Source organism: Oryctolagus cuniculus, chromosome 10 (genome assembly GCF_051225735.1).
Source record: "Oryctolagus cuniculus isolate XC-2025 breed Fujian yellow rabbit chromosome 10, ASM5122573v1, whole genome shotgun sequence".
In the NCBI taxonomy this organism is placed as follows: domain Eukaryota; kingdom Metazoa; phylum Chordata; class Mammalia; order Lagomorpha; family Leporidae; genus Oryctolagus; species Oryctolagus cuniculus.
Window position 1 is genome coordinate 112,758,359 of NC_142876.1, and position 21,933 is coordinate 112,780,291.

The 21,933-nt window shown below is 45.9% G+C and overlaps 1 protein-coding gene across 5 annotated transcripts in view; it reads left to right on the forward strand.

Moving 5' to 3' along the window:
• CNBP (CCHC-type zinc finger nucleic acid binding protein) overlaps positions 1-21,933 on the forward strand; it is an 80,966-nt gene that overhangs the window by 23,928 nt on the left and 35,105 nt on the right. For all 5 annotated transcript variants that reach the window (XM_051851777.2, XM_089306566.1, XM_070051017.1 and 2 more), the window contains one exon: positions 6,883-7,000. The gene's annotated coding sequence lies outside the window, so the exon portion shown is untranslated. The remainder of the gene's footprint in view (positions 1-6,882; positions 7,001-21,933) is intronic.

Below are 21,933 nucleotides of genomic sequence, written 5' to 3' on the forward strand. Positions count from 1 at the left end.
CCCACCTCTGTCCTCTCAGGGCACCCACAGACCCTTGCTTCTGAAACCTCCGGACCCTGACATTCATCTTCTGTGCTGAGACTGCTGCAGTGGCAGTTGGGTGTGATCTCCGACCAAACAGCCTTGTGAAGTGTCTGGGGAGTGAACCTTCACTTCCTCTTTTCATATCCTTCCCCATCCCTGGCACATACACACAACTAACCACAAACAAACAGCGTGGAGAGTACCACATCAAGCAGCTCAATAAATCTTTGAATGAATTATTGACTTAAAGCAGACTGTCAGATTGATTAATCTGTGCAGCATGTGAGACAAAGTAGGGAGTACAAAGATAATTATATTTGCAATACTTTGCCTTCAGCTTAGTGGAGGAAGACATAAACAATAATTTATAATGTAATGCAAACTGGTGTCTTAGCTACTTACTGCTATATAATGAACAATATACACATTAGTGTCTTTTTAGAATATTTATTTATTATTTGAAAAGGAGAAAGAGAGGATAGAGAGCGATATTGTGCATCTGCTGGTTCACTCCTCATATGTCTGCAACAGCTGGGACTAGATCAGGCTAGGCTGAAGCCAGGAACCAGGAACTCCATCTGTGTTTCCCACATGGGCAGCAGGAACCCGATTACATGGGCTTCCATCTGCTGCCATCCAGGTACATTAGCAGGAAGCTGGGTGGGAAGCACAAAGCAGCCAGGACTTAAACCAGCATTCCAGCATGGGATGTAGACACCCCATGCGGCAGCTTAGCTCTCTGTACCACCATGCCCACCCCTAACTTAGTGTCTTTAATGATTTGTTTAAAATGTATCTTTAAAAAAAAAGATTTATTTATTTGAAAGGCAGAGTTACAGATAGGCAGAGGCAGAGAGAGAGAGAGAGAGAGAGAGAGAGAGAAGTCTTCCTTCCGCTAGTTCACTCCCCAAATGGCTGCCATGGCTGGAGCTAGGCCAATTCGAAGCCAGGACCCAGGAGCTTCTTCCAGGTCTTTCATGCTGGTGCAGGAGCCCAAGGACTTTTATCAGAGACCACTCATGTAACCACCTACCTCAACTAAGATAAGTGCTGCACACAGAAACAAACTGCTGTGGACCACTGAGAACAAAGTAACTCGTTCTGCTACAAAGATGTGATAAAGGGGGCCCAGCACCATGGTGCAGTGGCTCAAGCTGCTGGTTGTAACAGCAGCATCCTATATGCCTGCCAATTTGAGTCCCAACAGCTCCACTTCTGATCCAGGTCCCTGCTAATGCACCTGGAAAGCAGTGAAACATTACCCGAGTACTTAGGACCCTGCCGCCTACATGGGAGATCCAGATGGAGTTCCAGGCTCCTGATTTTGTCCTTGCCCAGCCCTGGCCATGCGGCCATCTGGGACTGAAGCAGCAGGTGGAAGACCTCTCTCTCTCTCTCTCCCTGCCTTTCAAATACATCCTTGATTAAAAAAAAAAAAAGGATTTCATAAACGCATTTGCTCATTTGTTCATGTTACAACTATGTACTGAACATGTAGTCGCTCAGGGTTCAGCATAGATGAGATAGGTGAGCTCCTATGGAGTGTAGCTGTGGTTTCAACATGGTTCATTCCCTTGGAAACTCATGTGGAAGTTTGACTGCCACTGTGGTGGTATTGGAAGGTGAGGCCTTTAAGAGGTGAATAGATCGTTGTGTAAGATTGTCTGTCTGTCTGTCTTTTTTTTTTTTTTTTTTGATTAATGTCTCTTTTGCATCATTGAGTTTCTTTCAACAGCGTTGTTATAAAGCAAGGCGGCCCCTTGTGTTTTGTGCCTGTTTGCCCTTTATGGTCATATTGTAACACAGCAAGAGGATGCCCAATCTTCCCAGTTGTGACTACCTAACCATGGACTTTAACTCTTCAGAATTGCAAGTTAAATAAACTTCTTTCATTTATAAATAGCAACAAACTGACAATGATAGGTGTCAAAAAATTCATACAGAGCATTGTTGTTCAGTGGAACACCCACATCCCACATTACAGTCTGGTTCCTCAACATCGATACCAGCTTCCTACTAACACACACCCTGGAAGGTAGCAGGTGATAGCCCAAGTACTTGGGGCCCTGCCACCCATGTGGGAGACCCAGATGGAGTTCCTGGCTCCCAGCTTCAGCCTGGCCCAGCCCTGGCTGTTGCAGGCATTTGGGGAGTGAACCAGCATATGCAAGATCTCTCTCTCTCTCACTCTCGCTGTCTCACACTCGCTCTCTTTCTGTCATTCTGGATTTTAAACAAACTTTTTTTTTAATGAGGTTAAAAAGTATAGTATTTGAGGACTAACATCCTATCACAGATAGTCCCAACCCTGCATACACAGAGACATGATGTGTTGACTTAGACTCAGCGCCCTGTTACCCATTTCTAATTATAACTAACATTTGTTTTCACATACATCATCCAGTGTAGTCCTCACACCCAGCCAAGAAGAGCCAGTCCAAGGAAGCAAACATTTGGGCAACCTACACACTAAACTTTGTGCTAGGGGCTTTCCTATGCATTATCTCAGTTAATCTTCCCCCACAACGCTGTGAAGAGGTTGTGTCACTATCTTGATCTTGCAGTGGAAGGTATAGGGTCAAAGTCAGTACAATAAAGGGCAGAAGTCCAGTTCCAACATGAATCCTTTGATTCCAAGTCGCAGACTCCATCCACTCCCTGCAGCTCTGCCTTTCCAAAAGCAGGGCCTGCCATGGGCAGGGGGCCAGGCTGCACATTCTCCAACAGTTCATTTCCATACAAGGGTGTGCATGAGTCAGAGATGCTTTGGCAGGACTAAAAGAAGATGCTTATCATATTACCTTGAATTTGTCTTCCTTTTTCAAACAAGAACACCTGGCATGTACCATGAGTAGAGAAAAATACATATAAAATTTCCCTGTGTATTTACCTAGGTTTTCAAATTTACCAATTAGCTCATTCCTTTAAAATTTCAAGATGCTTTACCTGAAAAGGTGGCTAGGGATTAAAGAAAAAATATTCAGCATGTTAATTAAAAATGTAAATAATATACTACTTAGAATAAGTTTATCATATTTTCCAGCTTTATATATATATTTCATAATTATTCTTAAAATAATTAGTCTTAGAATAACCCTATGATAAGCTCAGTATTTGTGTGTTGGAAGTGTTAATTAGAAGTAAGTATTTATAATTTACCACAGTTGTAAACTTGATTTGATACTTCTTCATATTCATTAAAGCAAATTAGAAGTGGTGCAAGTCTCTCTCAACCTCTGAGAGGCCCTGCTCTAGCTGACGTGAACCACATCGAATCTAGGACTGACTTGCTTTCTAAAATTGCAGGGAAGTGATCTGCTTGGATCATGTTCAGCTTGCTGCCTATGTTGAGCCCTGACAAAACACATACTCGAGGGTGGACAGTGCTTGGCTGGCTGGGGGAGTCCTGCTGAGGAAGTCCTATGGCTTCCTTCCCGCCCCAGCCTGCCGCAGGTCTTCCAGTGTCCAGAGCACAGGGGCTGTCAGCACGTCCCAGTAACCCCGCTGGCCCCAGGCTAGGGCTGGAACTGAGCGAGAGGCTGTCTGAAATAACTCTCGCAGTGGCTGAGCCTGATTACAATTCTTTCTCAATATAGTCTCTGATTTGCTTTCCAAAGGTCAGCAGCTTGAGTTAATGTGTTTCATGGACAACCTGATCAGCGTGTATTTAAAAGAGGGAATTTTTGTGAGAGCACTTAAAAAAAGTTTGTGGAAAAATGAAAGTACAAGTGTATTTTAGTACAGAGTTTTTTTTTTTAATTTATGTATAGTTTTTCACAATACATTTTCTTTTTCTTTCTTTTTTTTTTTTTTTTTTTTTTTTTTTTTTTTGACAGGCTGAGTTAGACAATGAGACAGAGAGAAAGTCTTCCTTCCGTTGGTTCACTTCCCAAATGGCTGCTATGGCCAGTACGCTGTGGCTGGCACACTGCGCCGATCCGAAGCCAGGAGCCAGGTACTTCCTCCTGGTCTCCCATGGGGTGCAGGGCCCAAGGACTTGGGCCATCCTCCACTGCCCTCCCGGGCCATAGCAGAGAGCTGGCCTGGAAGAGGAGCAACCGGAACAGAATCTGGTGCCCCAACCAGGTCTAGAATCCAGGGTGCAGGTGCCGCAGGCAGAGGATTAGCCAAGTGAGCCCCGGCGCCGGCCCACAATACATTTTCATGCACTTTTGAAAGGCCCATGTATGCATGAATCTCAAAATTGGTTTTCACCAAAATAAAGTTAACTTGCTATTTCCCACCAACTCTTTGGAATACCCTTGTAGGATTTGAAAAAGAGGATAGAGCTTCAGGAAACTGAGAAAACACCAATTAGAAGTTCCTTCCCCTCATTCTTGATCTGTACTTTTCCCAACATAACCATAAAGAAAATAAAAACTGGAAAATCCTCCATGACCTCAGCATTCCTCCTCCAGGCCTTATCCTTACAGGGCTGTCTTTTGACAAAGCTGTAACTGATACAAATTTGTGTTCTGTCTTTTCTCCTAATGTTATGGGCTCCAGCAGAAGAAAACCTATTTGCTTAGAGGCAGAGGCTTTGCTGTTTATCCTAGAGTGTGATATCATAGAAAGTTTGAGGAAGTTGAAAAATGTGTTTATAAGCCTGTCACCCTCACTGAACAACTTCACTGTTACATGTTCTAGGTCTGTTTTGTCCTCTGTGTCCATAGTTTACACATTTCACAATAGTATGTGTTTAAAATCACTGCATACTCTTAGCACTCAAAATAACTCTGAAAGTCTTTTACGTTCTCCTTACCAGTCCTATCCACTCACATATTTCATTTTGACAGTTGGAATTAAAGCAGAAATTCCATTTAATGATTGTGTTCTGTCACTTTATATTATGAACATTTAGTATTTCCTTATATTCTTTGTCATTTTTTTTTCCTTGAATTTTCCTCTAAGACTTGAAAGTGGGGAAGGTGTCTGGCATGACAGTTTACCAGCACTTGGGAAGTTCACATCCCATATTGGAGTACCTGGGTTTTAGTCCTGGCTCAGCTGCCATTTCCAGCTTCCTGCTAACGTTCACCCTGGGCTGTTGCAGCCACCAGATGGAAGTTCTCTATGTGTGTGTGTCTATGGCTCTACCTCTTTTTTTTTTTTTTTTTAAGAACTACTTATTTATTTGAAAGTTACAGAGAGAAAAGGAGAGGGAGAGAGGGAGAAAGGGAGAGAGGGAGAGAGGGAGAGAAAGAGAGGTCTTCATCTGCTGGTTCACTCCCCAAATGGCTGCAATAGCTAGGGTTGGACCAAGCTGAAGCCAGGAGCCTGGAATTCCATCTGGGTTGCCCACATGGGTGGCAAGGGCTCGAGCATTCAGGCTATCTTCTGCTGCCTTCTCAAGCAGGAAGCTGGGTCAGAAGTAGAACAGTGCTCATATGGGATGCTGGTGTTACAGGCGGTGGCTTAGCCCTCTGTGCCACAATACCAGCTACTCTGCCTTTCAAAGAAATAAAATTTTAGGAGCCAGCGCTGTGGCATAGCGGGTAAAACCACTCTCTGCAGTGCCAGCATCCTATATGGGCTCAGGTTCAAGACCTGACTGTTCCACTTCTGATCCAGCTCTCTGCTATGGCCTGGGAAGTAGAAGATGGCCCAAGGTCTTGGACCCCTGCACCCATGTGGGAGACCCAGAAGAAGCTCCTGGCTCCTGGCTTTGGATCGGCGCAGCTGTGGCCACTGTGGCCAACTGGGGAATGAACCAACGGATGGAAGATCTTTCTCTCTCTCTCTCTCTCTCTCTCTCTGCCTCTCTTTCTCTCTGTGTAACTCTGACTTTTAAATAAATAAATAAATCTTTAAAAAAATTTTTAAAAACGTCTTCAAAGAATTACAAAATAATTAATGCTTATTTGTTACAAGCAGAATAACCCAAAAATTACATGAAAGAAAAATTATATCTGCCCCACAAGCTATTCCAACCATGAAGTAATAATATCAATGGTCTCAGGTACCCAACTCTGTATCTTTCTATTTATCTTTCATACATTAAAAAGTAAGCAAATATAGTCCCTGTGTCGGGGCACAGCAGCTTAAGCTGCCTACAATGTTGGCATCTTATATGGGTACTGATTCAAGTCCTGACTGTTCCACTTCTGATCCATTTCCCTGCCAATAGGCCTGGGAAAGCAACAGAAGATGGCTCATATACTTGGGCTCTGTACCTACATGAGAGACCATGAGAGATGGAAGTCCAGGCTCCTGGCTTCAGCCTGGCCTAACCCTGGCTGTTGTAGTTGATTGGAGAGTGAACCAGTAGATAAAAGATCTCTCTTTCTGTCTCTTGCTCTCTCTGTAACTGTTTCAAATAAATAAATAAATAAATCTTAAAAAAAATGGGATACTAGGGCTGGCACTGTGGCATAGTGTGTAAAGCTGCCTCCTGCAGTGCCAGCATCCCATATGGGCACAGGTTCCAGTCCTGGCTGCTCCACTTCCTATCCAGCTCCCTGCTAATGCCCTGGGAGGGCTGAGGAAGATGGCCCAAATTCTTGGGGCCCTTCACTCATGTGGGAGACCCCAGGAAGCTCCTGGATCCTGATTGGCCCAACTCCAGCCATTGCAGTCATTTGGGGAGCCAACCAGCAGATGGAAGATCTCTCTCTCTCTCTCTCTCTCTCTGTCTTTCTGTAACTCTGCCTTTCAAATAATAAATCAATAAAAAATTGGGACACTATGCATATTTCTTGCTAACTTGCTTTTTTTGGGTATATGGCATATATATTACTCTAGGTCAGATGGTATAAATGTAACTTGCTCTTTTAATCAGGTTCATGATATTTGATGGGGAAGATTTATTATAAATTTCTAAACTATTTTGCTAATAACAAACTTTCCTGTTGTATGCAGTTTTTGGTCTCCGCAAGTAATCCTGCAGTGAAACACCCAGGTGCATCTACCCGTCTGCTCTGCTGCTTTTGTTCTGTAAGCTGGATTTGCCAAAATGGGATTGACAAGGTCAACAAATGTATGTATTTATTTGTAACTTTTTTTTCTTTCAAGATTGATTGGTTTAAAAGGCAAAATGACAGAGAGACAGTGATCTTCCTATCCTCTGGTTCACTCCCTAAATGGCCACAATAGCTGGTGCTAGGCCATCTGGAAGCCAGGAACCAGGAACTCCATCCTGATCTCCCACATGGGTGACAGGGGCCCAAGTGGGTCATCTTCCACTGGAAGAGGAAGAGCTGGGACTCAAACCTGTGCTTCTATACGGGGATGCCAGCATCACAGGCAGCAGCTGACCTCGCTGAGCCCCAGTGTAGGCCCTTGTATTTGTATTCTTGATAGTGTCAAATTACTTCCTGAGCCGGTTACAGCAGGTCACACTCTAGCAGCAGTGGACAAGAACGCCTTTTTCTCTGAGCCTTTACAGGCACTGCACTCTATCTCCCTTTTTAGTTTAAGGTTCTCCTGACAAACCAACTGTTGTGTTGCTAAGTCCGCAGAATCCTCCTGAACACCAGCCTCCTAGTGGCATCGCCTTATTGCTTGAATTTGTATTTCCCCAACAACTACAGTTTTCTCTTGAATGTTCTCTGTTATAAATTATCTGTACAGATAATCATTCACCATTTTTCTATTGGATTTTAATTTGCAGAAGCAATTGACTGAAAGATTAACTGGGGATGTTAAGCGTTGTTGTAGATGTCACAACTTTTTTTCTGCTCTGTGCTTTGTTCTCAGAATTAATGGTAACTTTTGTCACAAATTTTAAAAAATTTATTTATTTGAAAGGCACACACACACACACACACACAGGGAGAAAGAGAGATCTTGCATCCACCAGTTTACTCCCTAAATGGCTGCAATGGCCGCAGCTGGACCAGGATGAAACCAGAAGCCTGGAACTCCATCCAGGTGTCCCACATGGGTGGCAGGGGCCCATGTACTCTTCCACTGCTTTCCTAGGCTCATTAGCAGGAAACTGAATGAGAAGCAGAGCAGCCAGGATTCGAACCGGCACTCATATGGGATGCCAGCTTTGCAGGCAGGCATCTTAACCTGCTGTGCCATAACACTGGCCCATAATTTTTCATTTTGAATCAGAATATCTGTGTGTACATAGCCTTTTTTCCTACTGATTCAAGTAATTACTTTCAATGATTTCCCTGGAGAAAAGCCCTGGGTTTTGAGTATATGGTGTAATTTAAAGACTTTACCAGCCATTTAAAGCAATACCAGCGAATCATCAGTAATGACCTTAACGTTGAGTACAACACAAGCTCTGTAATAGACCCAGAGTTTCCAGGAATGCTCACATTAACCCCAAATATACCTAGACCCTAATGCTGCCTCTCGTAGAGAAGCAACTGACCTTTGGCCTTATTTCTGCTGTGCTAGGCACTTTCCCTATCTCATTCAGAGGCTTTCCTCTGCCCCCTGCTTTCTTATCTCCTTTTTGCAGCTGAGTAAGCAAGCGCAGAGCTGAGTAGGGAGATCCAGGATTGCATCACACCCTCCGTGTGGCTCCAGAGCCCATGGGCTGTCCACCGCACTGTCCCTGAGGTGACATTTGTGAGCATGATCCAGACTACAAAGGCTCTTTTCCAGCCGTTCCAGCCACTTCCCTGCTTGTTCTTCCTCGTAGGGCACACTTTTAGCCCAATAAATTCCTTCTCGCTCTTCAAGACTCACGTGAAATGCTTTCTCCTCGGAGCAGCGTTCCAGTTCTGTCTCTCTTGGGATGGTGACTCCTCTTTGTTTTAGATCACTTAAGTGTCAGTCTCCCTGACGGAAACCAGCTCTGTGCCCCACGTTGGGTTATCAGTGGAGAAGTTTGGAAAGTGTCTTTGCCAGCTGAGCCTGGTGAGGGGTCTCGTATGGTGAGCTCAGTGTTAGGGAAGGGTGGAGCTGGCATGGAGCTGGTAGGGCCAGGTAGGCTGAGTTGCTAAGAGCCTTGCTCACCATGCAAGAGACTAGATTCAATCCCGTGGTCAGGGGTGGGGGAAGCCAGTTGAAGGGCTTAAATATGATCAGACTGGGGGAGGCCTGGATGGATGACAAGCCCAGACAGTCGAGGTGCAGAATAGGCAGCTGGGATGGAAGAAAGGGTGGATCTGGGCCAGCATTGCGATACAGCAGGTGTGCCACCACTGGAAACCTAGCACCTCATACTGGGGTGCAGGTTCCGGTCCTGGCTGCTCTGTTTCTGAACCAGTTTCCTGCTGATGTGCTTGGGAATTCAGCACAGGATGGCTCCAGTGCTGGGGGCTCTGCCACTCCCATGGGGAGACCAAAATGGAGTTCCTGGCTCCTCTCCTTGACCTGACCCAGACCTGGCTGTTGCAGCAATCTGGAGAGTGAACCAGCAGATAGAAGGTGTTTCTCTCTCTGTCTTTCCCTCTCTTGCTATCACTCTGCCTGCCAACTAAATAGGTAAATAAAATCTTTTATTTTATTTTATTTTTTGACAGGCAGAGTGGACTGAGAGAGAGAGAGAGAGAGAGAGAAAGGTCTTCCTTTGCCGTTGGTTCACCCTCCAATGGCTGCCGCGGCCCATGCGCTGATCCTATGGCAGGAGCCAGGTACTTCTCCTTGTCTCCCATGGGATGCAGGGCCCAAGTACTTGGGCCATCCTCCACTGCACTCCCTGGCCACAGCAGAGAGTTGGCCTGGAAGAGGGGCAACCGGGACAGAATCCGGCACCCCGACTGGGACTAGAACCCGATGTGCTGGCGCCACAAGGCGGAGGATTAGCCTAGTGAGCCGCGGGCGCTGGCCAATAAAATCTTTAAAAAAAAAAAAAAAAAAAACTTTAAGCCGGCGCCGCGGCTCACTAGGCTAATCCTCCGCCTGTGGCGCCGGCACACCGGGTTCTAGTCCCGGTTGGGGCACCGGATTCTGTCCCGGTTGCCCCTCTTCCAGGCCAGCTCTCTGCTGTGGCCAGGGAGTGCAGTGGAGGATGGCCCAAGTGCTTGGGCCCTGCACCCCATGGGAGACCAGGAAAAGCACCTGGCTCCTGGCTCCTGCCATCGGATCAGCGCGGTGCGCCGGCCGCAGCGCGCCGGCCGCTGCGGCCATTGGAGGGTGAACCAACGGCAAAAGGAAGACCTTTCTCTCTGTCTCTCTCTCTCTCACTGTCCACTCTGCCTGTCAAAAAAAAAAAAAAAATAAAAAAAAACTTTAAATGCAAAAAAATTCAAAGAAACCTTAGAAAATAGACATTATGAAAGCTATTTAATGAAGTTATAATCACTCTACTAGCTTTGATACAATGATGTGGAAATGGAGGCAGCTTTTCAAATTACTTGTATTTATTATAGAATAACTCAAATAACAGATGATTGTTCAACATGCAGGTATCTGATAGCTATGGGTTGAATGTGTCTCTCGAAGCTCACATGTTGGAAATTTAATTCCCAACAGCGTTTGCCTTCATGAATGGAGTAACGTCATTAGTGTGGGAGTGGGTTTCTTAGCACAAGGAGGGGCTTATTATGAATGCCAGTTCATCTCCCGCTGGCGCTCTCAAGCTCTGTGGCCCTTCTGCTTCTGCCATGGGACAAGGAAGCCAAAAGGCCTTCACTGCATGCCTGCTCCATGCCCTTGGACTTCCCAACCTCCAAACCAGGAGCCAAATATGTTTCTGTTGTTTACCAGTTACCCAGTCTATGACATTTCTGTTCTAACACAAAGCAAGAGCTGGCATTGTGGGGTAGCAGATTAAGCTGCTTCCTACGGTGCCAGTGTCCCATACAGGCATCGGTTCGAGTCCTGGCTGCCCCGCTTCCAAATCCAGCTCCATGCTAATGAGCATGGGAAAGAGGATGGCCCATGTGTGTGGGCCCCTGCACCTATGTGGGAGACTAGAGGAAGCTCCTGGCTCCTGGCTTCAGCCTGGCCCAGCCTCAGCCATTGCAGCCTCTGCAGCCATCTGGGGAGTGAAGCAGTGGATAGAAGATATCTTTCTGTGTGTCTTCTTCTCTCTGTGTAATCCTGACTTTCAAATAAATAAATAAATCTTTTTTTTTAAAAATCAAAAAGTAATTAAGTATTTTTCTTCAGAATTATAAATGGTTAAAGAGCATTTCAATTTATTTACTGGCAAAAAAATTTATTTACTGGCATGTGTATAAATAAATATTATATAACATAAATGCATTTAAGTGTAATATTATTTATGTAGTCAGCATATGTATTGATATATTTACTTATACATATGCCAGTATATCAATCTGTAAGTATGTATCTATCTAGAAACCAATTCCTTACCGTTAAACACTGAGATTGTTTGGTTTTTCAGTATTATAAAAGTCCTACATGAGCATCCTTACAGTTAAAGTATTTGTATGCATCACTGAATATGTCATTAGGGTAAATTCCCAGAAGTGAAATAGATGGGTTAAATTAAATACAACCTCAAATATTTTCTCCAGTTGTTATGTATTATATTTTAAATATCAAAGTGTTATCTCAAGCTGGCTTACGGTAGAATCAAGGAAAAGAACAGTATTAGAAGTATGCGTTTGATGTGTGTTTGTGGGACTCATCCAGGTTGCACCAGCTGTCCTGTTTAGTGAGTTTAATTGCTGTGCATTTTTGAGGACCATGACCCAGTGGTCTCAACTATACTGCAGGCTTTATTCAGCTCTCACCGATGTCTCTTTTCTGGTCCACAATCCCAAATGCCACTCGCAGGATCCCACATGCCCCTGGTCCCTCCAATCTGTGACCCAGTTCCTCTGTCTTTCCTTGTCTTTTGTGGCCCTGACACTTTTGGAGAGGAGGGGCCAATTGTTTGGGGGGAGGTCCCTTATCTGGGTTTGTCTGCTATGTTCTCCTGATTAGACTGAGGTCATGCATGGGCGGGAAGGATGCCAGGGGTGCCGGGCGTCACATGGGGGTGACGTCATTGTGTCTCATGGATGGGGATGTTTACCTTGGTTGCTTGGGCAACCAAGGAGATGTCTGCTGGGCTTCTCCACTGCAAAGTCACGACTTTGCCCTCTGCGATTACTAAGGACTTTGTAGGAGAGACTTTAAGGCTCTGTGGATCAGCTGTTTCTGCTTAAACTTTCTCTTGTGCTTTAGCATTGGGTGGTGGGGTTTACCTGAGCAGTTGGAGCTCCTGCAGGAACTTCACATTTCTCTCATTCCTGCCATGTTTGTTGGTTATTAGTTTATTAATCAGCAAGGAAGAGTTGGCCTTTCTCATCTCTCTGGTCATTCAGTCCTTTCTCTGTGTTGTTGGACTTATGGAGATTTATTTGCTTATTTTTTAAAAAAAGATTTATTTATTTATTTAAAGTCAGAGTTACATAGAGAGAGAAAGAGAGGCAGAGAAAGAGGGAGAGGGAGAGGGAGAGGGAGAGGGGGAGGGAGGGGGAGAGGGAGAGAGAGAGGGGGAGAGGGGGAGAGGGAGAGAGAGAGAGAGAGAGGTCTTCCATCCACTGGTTCACTCCCCAATTGGCTGCAATGGTCAGAGCTGTGCCAATCCGAAGCCAGGAGCCAGGAGCTTCTTCTGGGTCTCCCACGGGGGTACAGGGGTCCAAGGACTTGGGCCATCTTCTGCTTTTCCGGGCCATAGCAGAAGCCGGATTGGAAGTAGAGCAGCCAAGACTCCAATGGGTGCACATATGGAATGCCAGCACTGCAGGCAGCGGCTTTACCTGCTACACCACAGTGTCAGCAACTGTTACCTTTCTAACCAGAATTTCCTGACAGGGAACTTCAGCATGAGTGACTCCGTTTTGAGTTTTAGCCTGCTCTGTTGGGACTCAGTGTGGGAGCACAGTCCAAAACAATGGCTCTTGTAACTTTTCATTCACACTTGTAATGGAGACCCCAGCGCATCCACTCATCCTACGGAAGAGAAGGCAGGGACACCCCAACTTACTAACTTACTAGCTGGTGGCAGGGACACCCACTCCTGTGGCCTTCCTGCTGAGCACAGTGCATTTCTGGGGCTGGCCCCGCCTTTCTCTTCATCTGTGTGATTACTGAGCAGAAAGTCCTGGGCGAGCCCAAATGACTCAGAGCTGAGAACCAAGAGGGCCAGGGTGGGGTGGCGCGTGGTGCAGAAGTGCTTGATTACTCACAGGAGGCAGAGACACTGTCGGACAGGGACTGGAGAAGGTGTCGTGGCGTCGGGCCAGGACGAGCTGGGCCCGGGCCAGAAGCAGCCTAGAAGCTGTACAGGAAGGATCTGAGGAGGTGGCCAGAAGAAGAACAGTCTGGAGAGGTGGAACAGAGCCAGCACAGGGCCTCGCCTGCCAGTCACAGGGCTGCAGTTTCCGTTCTGCAAAGCTGCAGAGACACTCAAGGATTGGTTGGTTGGTTTCCTTTTTTGTTTTGGAGGTCAAATATATAGATCACAAAATTTGCCATTTTAACCGTTTCTGAGTGTGAAATTCAGTGGCATTAATTACAACAGTGTGCAACTATCACCCCATCTGTTAATTATAGTGGTGTGCAAAATCACTCTTATTTTCAGAACTTTCCAGAAACTGTGTACTCGTTAAGTAATAAATCCCATTCTCCATCTCCCCCACTCCTGATAGCTTCATCTCTGTGAACTTACCTACTGTAGATATTTCATTTCATACCATGTTAAGTGTACAATTCACTGGCATGGGGCCCGCATCTTGGCATAGTGGGTAAACCCACCATCTGTAAAACTAGCATCCCATATGGGTGCCAGTTTGAGTACTGGCTGCTTTACTTCTTACCCAGCTCCCTGCTGATGTGCCTGGGAAAACAGCAGAGGATGCCCCAAGTGCTTTGGCCCCTGCACCCACATGGGAGGCCCGGAGGAAGCTCTTGGCTCCTGGCTTTGGACCAGCACAGCTCCTGCTGTTGTGACCATTTGGAGGCTGAATCAGCAGATGGACGACCCCTCTCTCTCTCTCTCTCTCTCTCTCTCTCATCTCTGCCTTTCAAATAAATAAATAAATCTTTGAAAAATATATCAATCACATTAAAAAAACACAAAATTCAGTGGCATTAAGTATATTCGGATTGTGACAAGCAGTCACCCCATCTCTTTTCATCTTTGTAAACTGAAACTTTGTACCCATTAAACACTAATTTCCCATTCCCCCCACCCCAGCCCCTGACACCCAGAGTTTATCTCTACGAATTTGAGTATCTAGCTACTTCATGTAAGTGGGATCAGCCAATATTTGACTTTCTCTGTCTGTCATTGTTCTCTTAGTATAATGTTTTCAAGGCTGGATACAAGTCCATTGTGTGTGCAATGATATTCTTTTCCACATTTTGTTTATCCGTTCATCTATTCTTGGGCATCTTGATTATTTTCTACCTTTTGGCTATGGTGAGTAATGCTGCTAAAAACATTGATATACAAATATCTGTTCAACTTCCTGCTTTTCTTAAACCCAATTTTTAAAAAGGATTTATTTATTTATTTGTTCGAAAGGCAGAGTTGCAGAGAGAAGGCGAGACAGAGATTTTTCATCCACTGGTTTTTTTCTTCAAATGGCTGCAATGGCCAGGATTGGGCCAGGCTGTCAGGAGCCAGGAACTTCATATGGGTCTCCCATGTGTGTGCCGGGGCACAAGCACTTGGGCCATCTTCTGCTGCTTTCCCAGGTTTATAAGTAGGGAGCTGGATCGCAAGCAGAGCAGCTGGAACTCAAACCAGCACATGTGGTAGGCAGTGGCTTTGCCCCCTATGCCATGATGCTGGCCCCAATTTCTTTTTTTTTTTTTTAATGTTTACTCATTTATTTGAAAGGCAGAGTGACAAAGAAGGATAGAGATCTTCCATCTGCTGGTTTACTCCCCATGTGGCTGCAATAGCCAAAGCCAGGAGCAAGGAACTCCATTTGAGTCTTCTGTATGAGTGGCAGGAACCCAAGCACTTGAGCCATCATCTGCTGCCTCCTACGGTGCGCGTCACCAAGGAGCTGGATCAGAAGCAGAGGTGGGACTTGAACCAGGCTCTCTGAAATGGGATGTGGGTGTCCAACCTGCTGTGCCACAGTGCTCTCTTTTCAACTCTCTGCCTTTGATTCTTTTGGGGATATGTCTAGCACTGGGATTGCTGGGTCATATGGTGGTTCTATGTTTAATTTTTTGAGAAACCACCAATCTGTTTTCCACAGAGGCTAGAGGATTTTCCGATTCCCCCCAACAATGTATGAGAATTGCAATTCCTCCACATCTCGACCAACACTTGGTATTTTCTGTTTCCATTGCTTTTTAGGGCTGAATAATATTCCATTGAATGTGTATGCCATATTTTGTTTACCTGTTCATTTGTTGCTGGACACTTGGGTTGTTTCCACCTTTTGGCTGTTGTGAATGGTGCTCAATGAACACTGGTCTTTGAGTCCTTGTTTTAGTTCCTCTGGGTATATACTTGGGAGTGAAACTGTTGGATCATAGGGTAATTGTATGTTTAACCTTTGGAGAAATGGCCAAGCCATTTCCCACATTGTGCATTCTCACCAGCAGTGCATGAGGGGCCCTGTGCATGAGGGGCCCTGGAGGGTTTTGAGCAAGGCTGGAATGAGATACCCTCCCAAAGCCACTTCCCCTGCGGTTTTACCCAGGAATTGGGAAACCACTTCCGGGTGAGCAGCCTGCTTCTGGTCTGTTGTGGCCCCACCCTGAGGGGTTTTGTTCCCTTTTGGTGTCTACATTCAGTTCTGAATCAATCACTTCATTCCTTAATCCTAATATTTCTCATCGTGTGAAAATTCTGAGTAAAATGATTAATCTCCCCATTCCAGCAAATTTCAGCTTTGTTGTATATTTTATCTTTGTCTTGAAAACTTTCTTCTCAGAACCTGTTGGATTTGGGAAGAGGGTTGGTGTCCTGGCTCTGTGACCATCAGCTTGCTGCCTTAGAGGGGACAGCTGAGGTGGTTTGTTGTTGTTGTTGTTGTTGTTGTTTTTCAGAAAACCGTCTTTCTACTTCAGGAAAAGACAAAGATCCTGGTTATATAGTATATCTTCATAGTACTTATGATATTCTCCATCTTGATGTTGAGCTTTTAAACTGAGATCATAATTATATTTAGTTTTATGCCAAAATCTCTAGTTTATGTTTTTTATTTTTTTAACAGGCAGAGTGGACAGTGAGAGAGAGAGACAGAGAGAAAGGTCTTCCTTTTACTGCTGGTTCACCCTCCAATGGCTGCTGCGGCACACCGCACTGATCCGAAGCCAGGAGCCAGGTGCCTCTCCTGGTCTCCCATGCGGATGCAGGGCCCAAGCACTTGGGCCATCCTCCAGTGCCCTCCCGGGCCACAGCAGAGAGCTGGACTGGAAGAGGGGCAACCGGGACAGAATCTGGTGCCACAACCGGGACTAGAACCTGGAGTGCTGGCGCCACAGGCGGAGGATTAGCCTATTGAGCCGCGGCACCAGCCTCTAGTTTATGTTTTAAAACTTTTTTTAAAGAGTCATTTATTTATTTGAAAGGCAGAGCTATAGAGAGAGAAGGAAATAGATATCTTCCATCCACTGATTCATTCCCCAAATGGCTGCAATGGCCAGGGCTGGGCCAGGCCAAAGCCACAGGAGCTTCATCCATGTTTCCCATGTGGGTGACTAGGATCCAAGCACTTGGGCCATCTTCCACTGCTTTCCTAGGCACATTAGCAGGGAGCTGGATTGGAAGTGGAACGGGCAGGACTTGAACCAGTGCTCACATGGGATGCTGGCATTGCAAGTGGTGGCTTAATCTGCTGTGCCACAGCACTGGCCCCTAAAACATTTTTTAAAATTTAATTTCTATTTGAAAGATACAGAGACGGAGAGGGAGTGACAAAGAGACAGATGCAGAGAAATCTTCCACCGCTGGTTTCTTCCCTAAATGCTCACAAAAGCCAAGACTGGGCCAGGCCGAGGCCAGGAACTCAATCTGGGTGCACATTATCATGAAGCTTCTGGATCAGAAGCAGAGGAACCAGGACTTGAGCCCAGGCACTCCAGTATGGGAAATGGGCATCCCAGGGACAGAAATGACTATCGTGCCAAATACCTACCCCTCTTCTTTTTTTAAAAAAAATATTTATTTATTTATTTATTTATTTGAAAAGCAGTGCAACAAAGAGGGGGAGAGAGATCTTCCAACCACTGGTTCACTGCCCAAATGGTTGCAATAGCAAAATCTGGGCCAGGAGAAGCCAGGAGCCAGGAACTCTATCCTAGTCTCCCACTATGATGGCAGGGGCCTAAGTACTTGGTCCATCTTCCACTGCCTTCTGAAGTGAATTAGCAGGGAGCTGGATCTGAAGTGGAGCAGCTGGGACTCAAACCAATGCTCTGACAAGGGATGCTGGCATTGTAAGAGGCAGCTTAATCCACTGTGCCACAATGCTGACCCCTTATTTTTTTGTCTTAACTGTAGTATATCTGGAATCATTCAAGTACATCCTGCTCATGGTTTTGAAATATTGTTACTTTTTATTCATTTTAAAAAAGATTTATTTATTTATTTGGTAGGCAGAGTTACAGACAGAGAGAGGAGAGACAGAGATAGAGGTCTTTCATCTGCTGGTTCATTCCCCAAATGGCTGCATTGGCCGGAACTGTGCTGATCTGAAGCCAGGGGCCAGGAGCTTTTTCCCAGTCTCCCATGTGGGTACAGGAGCCCAAGGACTTGGGCCATTTTCTACTGCTTTCCCAGGCCATAGCAGAGAGCTGGATCAGAAGTGGAGCAGCCAGGACTCGAACCGGCACCCATATGGGATGCTGGTGCTTCAGGCCAGGGTGTTAACCCACTGCACTGGGGGTGGGGGGGCAATAGTTATCTTGAATAGTTATCTTGAATTTAAGATAACAATAGCTATCTCATCTTGAATATTCCCAGGAATGTTGATAAAGCCATTAACTTTTACTTTTCACAATTTAGACATTTAAAAGTAATCTCTTGGCCTGGCGCCGCGGCTCACTAGGCTAATCCTCTGCCTTGAGGCGCTGGCACACCGGGTTCTAGTCCTGGTCAGGGCGCCAGATTCTGTCCCGGTTGCCCCTCTTCCAAGCCAGCTCTCTGCTGTGGCCAGGGAGTGCAGTGGAGGATGGCCCAAGTCCTTGGGCCCTGCACCCCATGGAAGACCAGGAGAAGTACCTGGCTCCTGCCATCGGATCAGCACGGTGCACCAGCCGCAGCGCGCCGGCCGCGGCGGCCATTGGAGGGTGAACCAACAGCAAAGGAAGGCCTTTCTCTGTTTCTCTCTCTCACTGTCCACTCTGCCTGTCAAAAAAAAAAAAAAAAAAGTAATCTCTTTTAAAAAATGTGTTTGGGAGGCATGGAGAGATAGAGACAGATAAGCAGGCAGAGCAAGCTTCCACCCACTGAGTTCACTGAGTTCAGTCTACAAATGTCTACAATTGTCAGGGTGGGGCCAGGGCGGGGCCAGGAGCCAGGAACACAATCTAGGTCTACCATGTAAGTGGCAAGTACTCAAATATTTGAGCCATCACCTCTGCCTCCCACAGTCTTCTTCCACAAGAAGTTGGAATCAGGAGCTGGAGTTGGGAATTGAACCCAGGTATTCAGATTTGAAACTTGGGCATTTTAACCACTAAGCTATGCCTGCCCTGAGGGTGATCTTTACATTTGTTCAAAATCAGTAAATGGCCATGATATTTTACATACATATGACTATCAAATACATTATAGAAATACAGAGGAAAAACACAGTCTTTTTCTGATAATTGTTTTTTAGAGGTGTCAGCAGTGACTGCTTTACTTCACCTTGATTAATTTACAACAGGAGGAGTTGATAGAATTAGTGTACTTAGAAAATATCATGTGACAAATATACAGATAATATTAAAATAATAAAACATCAAATATTTTATATATTGCCGTTTTCTTGTAGTCTACAGATTTCCTTGCACCCATTAATGCATATTTTTAATAAAGAGTTACATAATACAATAAAATCTATGACCCTGAGATACTTTTTATATGGACTCTGCAGACTCATTGGTATTTATTTCTCAGAAACACAGTTCCAGAACATGGGCTGATTATCTGAGAGCCTACCGGATAAAGGAAAATATCTAAAAGCAAACAATGTTTATAGTTGCTCTGACTCAGCACAATTTAGATTCTCTTTTTGGCAAAGAAAACTAAACAACGCTCTGCTACTTCTCAGCGGTCAATAGGGAGAGCTTTGAGCTCCTTGTCCAAAGCATCATCATCGTTGCATAGGCAGCCTCTGGAGTTAGCGGCCAGGGCCCAGTGTGGCAGGCTGAGCTGGGGGCTCCTCTCAGCTGTCTTGTCCCTTCTGGTCGCCTCCATGCGCTTGTTGGCAACATCCGGGCTGAGCTGTGTTGTTGTTTTAATCTGAAACCCAGTGAACACATAACAGTCCATACAGGGACTTCAAAAGGAAAGAAATTCTCATCTGTTCTACAGTACGGATGAACCTTGAGGACATCATGCTAAGTGAAATAAGCCAGACGCAAGAAAACACATACAAGGATTCCACTTGGGTGAGGTCCGCAGAGTAGTCAGATTCACAGAGAGGGGGCTGGGAGCTGGGGAATGGGGCGTGAGTATAGGTGATGGTGCTAATGGTTGTATAAAGTCGGAATGTGCTGAATGTCACTGAACTGCACACTTACAAGTGGCAGATGTTATACTTATTTGTATTTTATACCAGTAAAGCGTTCACATAGAAAATCTACCCCAAACCCACACAAGCTTCCTATATTTAGGCCCTGGCTTATAAATAGAAATATATGTAGTTTTCCCTCACTGAATGCTGACCGTTTCAAACAAACAAAAAATCAGTTTAAAATGCAATAAGGTAGAGATTTAAGGGTTTTTAAAAAAAGCAGCAAATCCTTCCAGCGTAAAGTTCCAAGTCAGACTCAGCCTCAGATGTCATTCTGCCCTATTCTATGACATAGTTAGCAATGATGGTCCCAGTCTGCCTTTGTACACCCTGTTCCTTCCAACTTAACAATCGGCCCTACACCCCGGGCCTAGGCCAGCACTGGGGAAGGAGGAAAAAACTGTGACCCAGTCCAATCGCTAGGAGCAGACAGCCCAGCGGGGGAAGTGAACCTGGGTTTCTGTGGAGCCTTTCAGCCTGGTGTCCATGGCATAGCTGATGGGATGGGAGGGTCCAGCCAGGGCTTCTCCTGCTGAGGGGTTTGCAATTTTTAAACTCGAGGATGAGTGATTCATCCAAGAGGTGGAGTGTGCGGTCTTCCTAGTAGAGTAGAAGGATGTGCAAGGGGCCGGCTGCAGTGCCGACATCCCATATGGCCACCAGTTTGAGACCAGCTGCTCCACTTCCAATTCAGCTCTCTGTTATGATCTGGGAAAGTAGTAGAAAATGGCCCAAGTCCTTGGGCCTGGGAGACCTGGGGGAAGCTCCTTGCTCCTGGCTTCAGATCGGTGCAGCTCTTGCTGTTGCGGCCAACTGGGGAGTGAACCAGCGGAAGGAAGACCTCTCTCTGCCTCTCCTCTCTCTGTATAACTCCAACTTTCAAATAAATAATAAATAAATCTTTAAAAAAAAAAAAAAAAGCATGTGTAAGCACACACAGTCAGGAAACCATCTAGAAAATGACTAGCCAGGCCGGCGCCGCGGCTCAATAGGCTAATCCTCCACCTAGCGGCGCCGGCACACCGGGTTCTAGTCCCGGTCGGGGCGCTGGATTCTGTCCCGGTTGCCCCTCTTCCAGGCCAGCTCTCTGCTGTGGCCAGGGAGTGCAGTGGAGGATGGCCCAAGTGCTTGGGCCCTGCACCCCATGGGAGACCAGGAGAAGCACCTGGTCCTGGCTTCAGATCAGCGTGATGCGCCGGCCACAGCGTGCCAGCCGTGGCAGCCATTGGAGGGTGAACCAACGGCAAAAGGAAGACCTTGGCAGACCTTTCTCTCTGTCTCTCTCTCTCACTCTCCACTCTGCCTATCAAAAAAAAAAAAAAAAAATGACTAGCCAGTGTGGCTGGAGAAGAAGCTGGAACGAGCTGGAGGGCGTGGCTGCCCCCCGACCACAGAAGCCTGCACAGACCAAGGCCTCTCTCCTGGCGTCTTGATGCACTCTTCTTCTGCAGGACCTACTCTTCTCAGTCTTTGTGTGGCCTGACCTCTGGTGACCCAGCGGCCTATGTTACTGTCATGTAGTCGTTCTGCTAAGGCACAGATCTGAGCTTTCCATGGTGGGAGGGAGGAACTCTGGTTTTCTGCCCACCTTGCTACATGGACTTCTCCTTTCTTAAGTGTGTGTGTATTTGAGTTTTGGCAAAGCTCTCTCTAGACATACCCCTTGCAGGGTAAGCTCCATGAGAGCAAGGATCTTACCCAGTACTGCTATCTCTGGTGTCTAGAACATTCCTGGCACACAGTAGGTGCTCAATGAATGTTTGCTGAAGGAGCAACAATCATGTGCCAGAGCTCTATTGCTTTTGGTTCTGCTTTATTCCTCTATTAGGTCATACCCAGTGGAATGGAGAATGTCTCTCAGTCAGCAGGATCCAGGAATTAAACAAATGCTGTTAAATGAATATATGTGGTGCCAGTGCCGTGACTCATTGGGTTAATCCTTCGCCTGCGGCGCCGGCATCCCATATGGGTGCCAGGTTCTAGTCCTGGTTGCTCCTCTTCCAGTCCAGCTCTCTGCTATGGCCCGGGAGGGCAGTGGAGGATGGCCCAGGTCCTTGGGCCCCTGCACCCCATGGGAGTCCAGGAAGAAGCACCTGGCTCCTGGCTTCGGATCAGCATAGTTCTGGCCGTGGAGGCCATTTGGGGGGTGAACCAATGGAAGGAAGACCTTTCTCTCTGTTTCTCTCTCTCACTGTCTATCTGTCAAATTTAAAAAAAAATGTGATATAAGCAGACCTGGATTCAGGGCTAATGCAGAAATAAAGAATTTCTGCTAATCTGACCTGGGCTATATTTTTTTTTTTACATTCATCTTCATGAAGAAAATTAGATTTTACTTTTTAATTCTAATCTTACT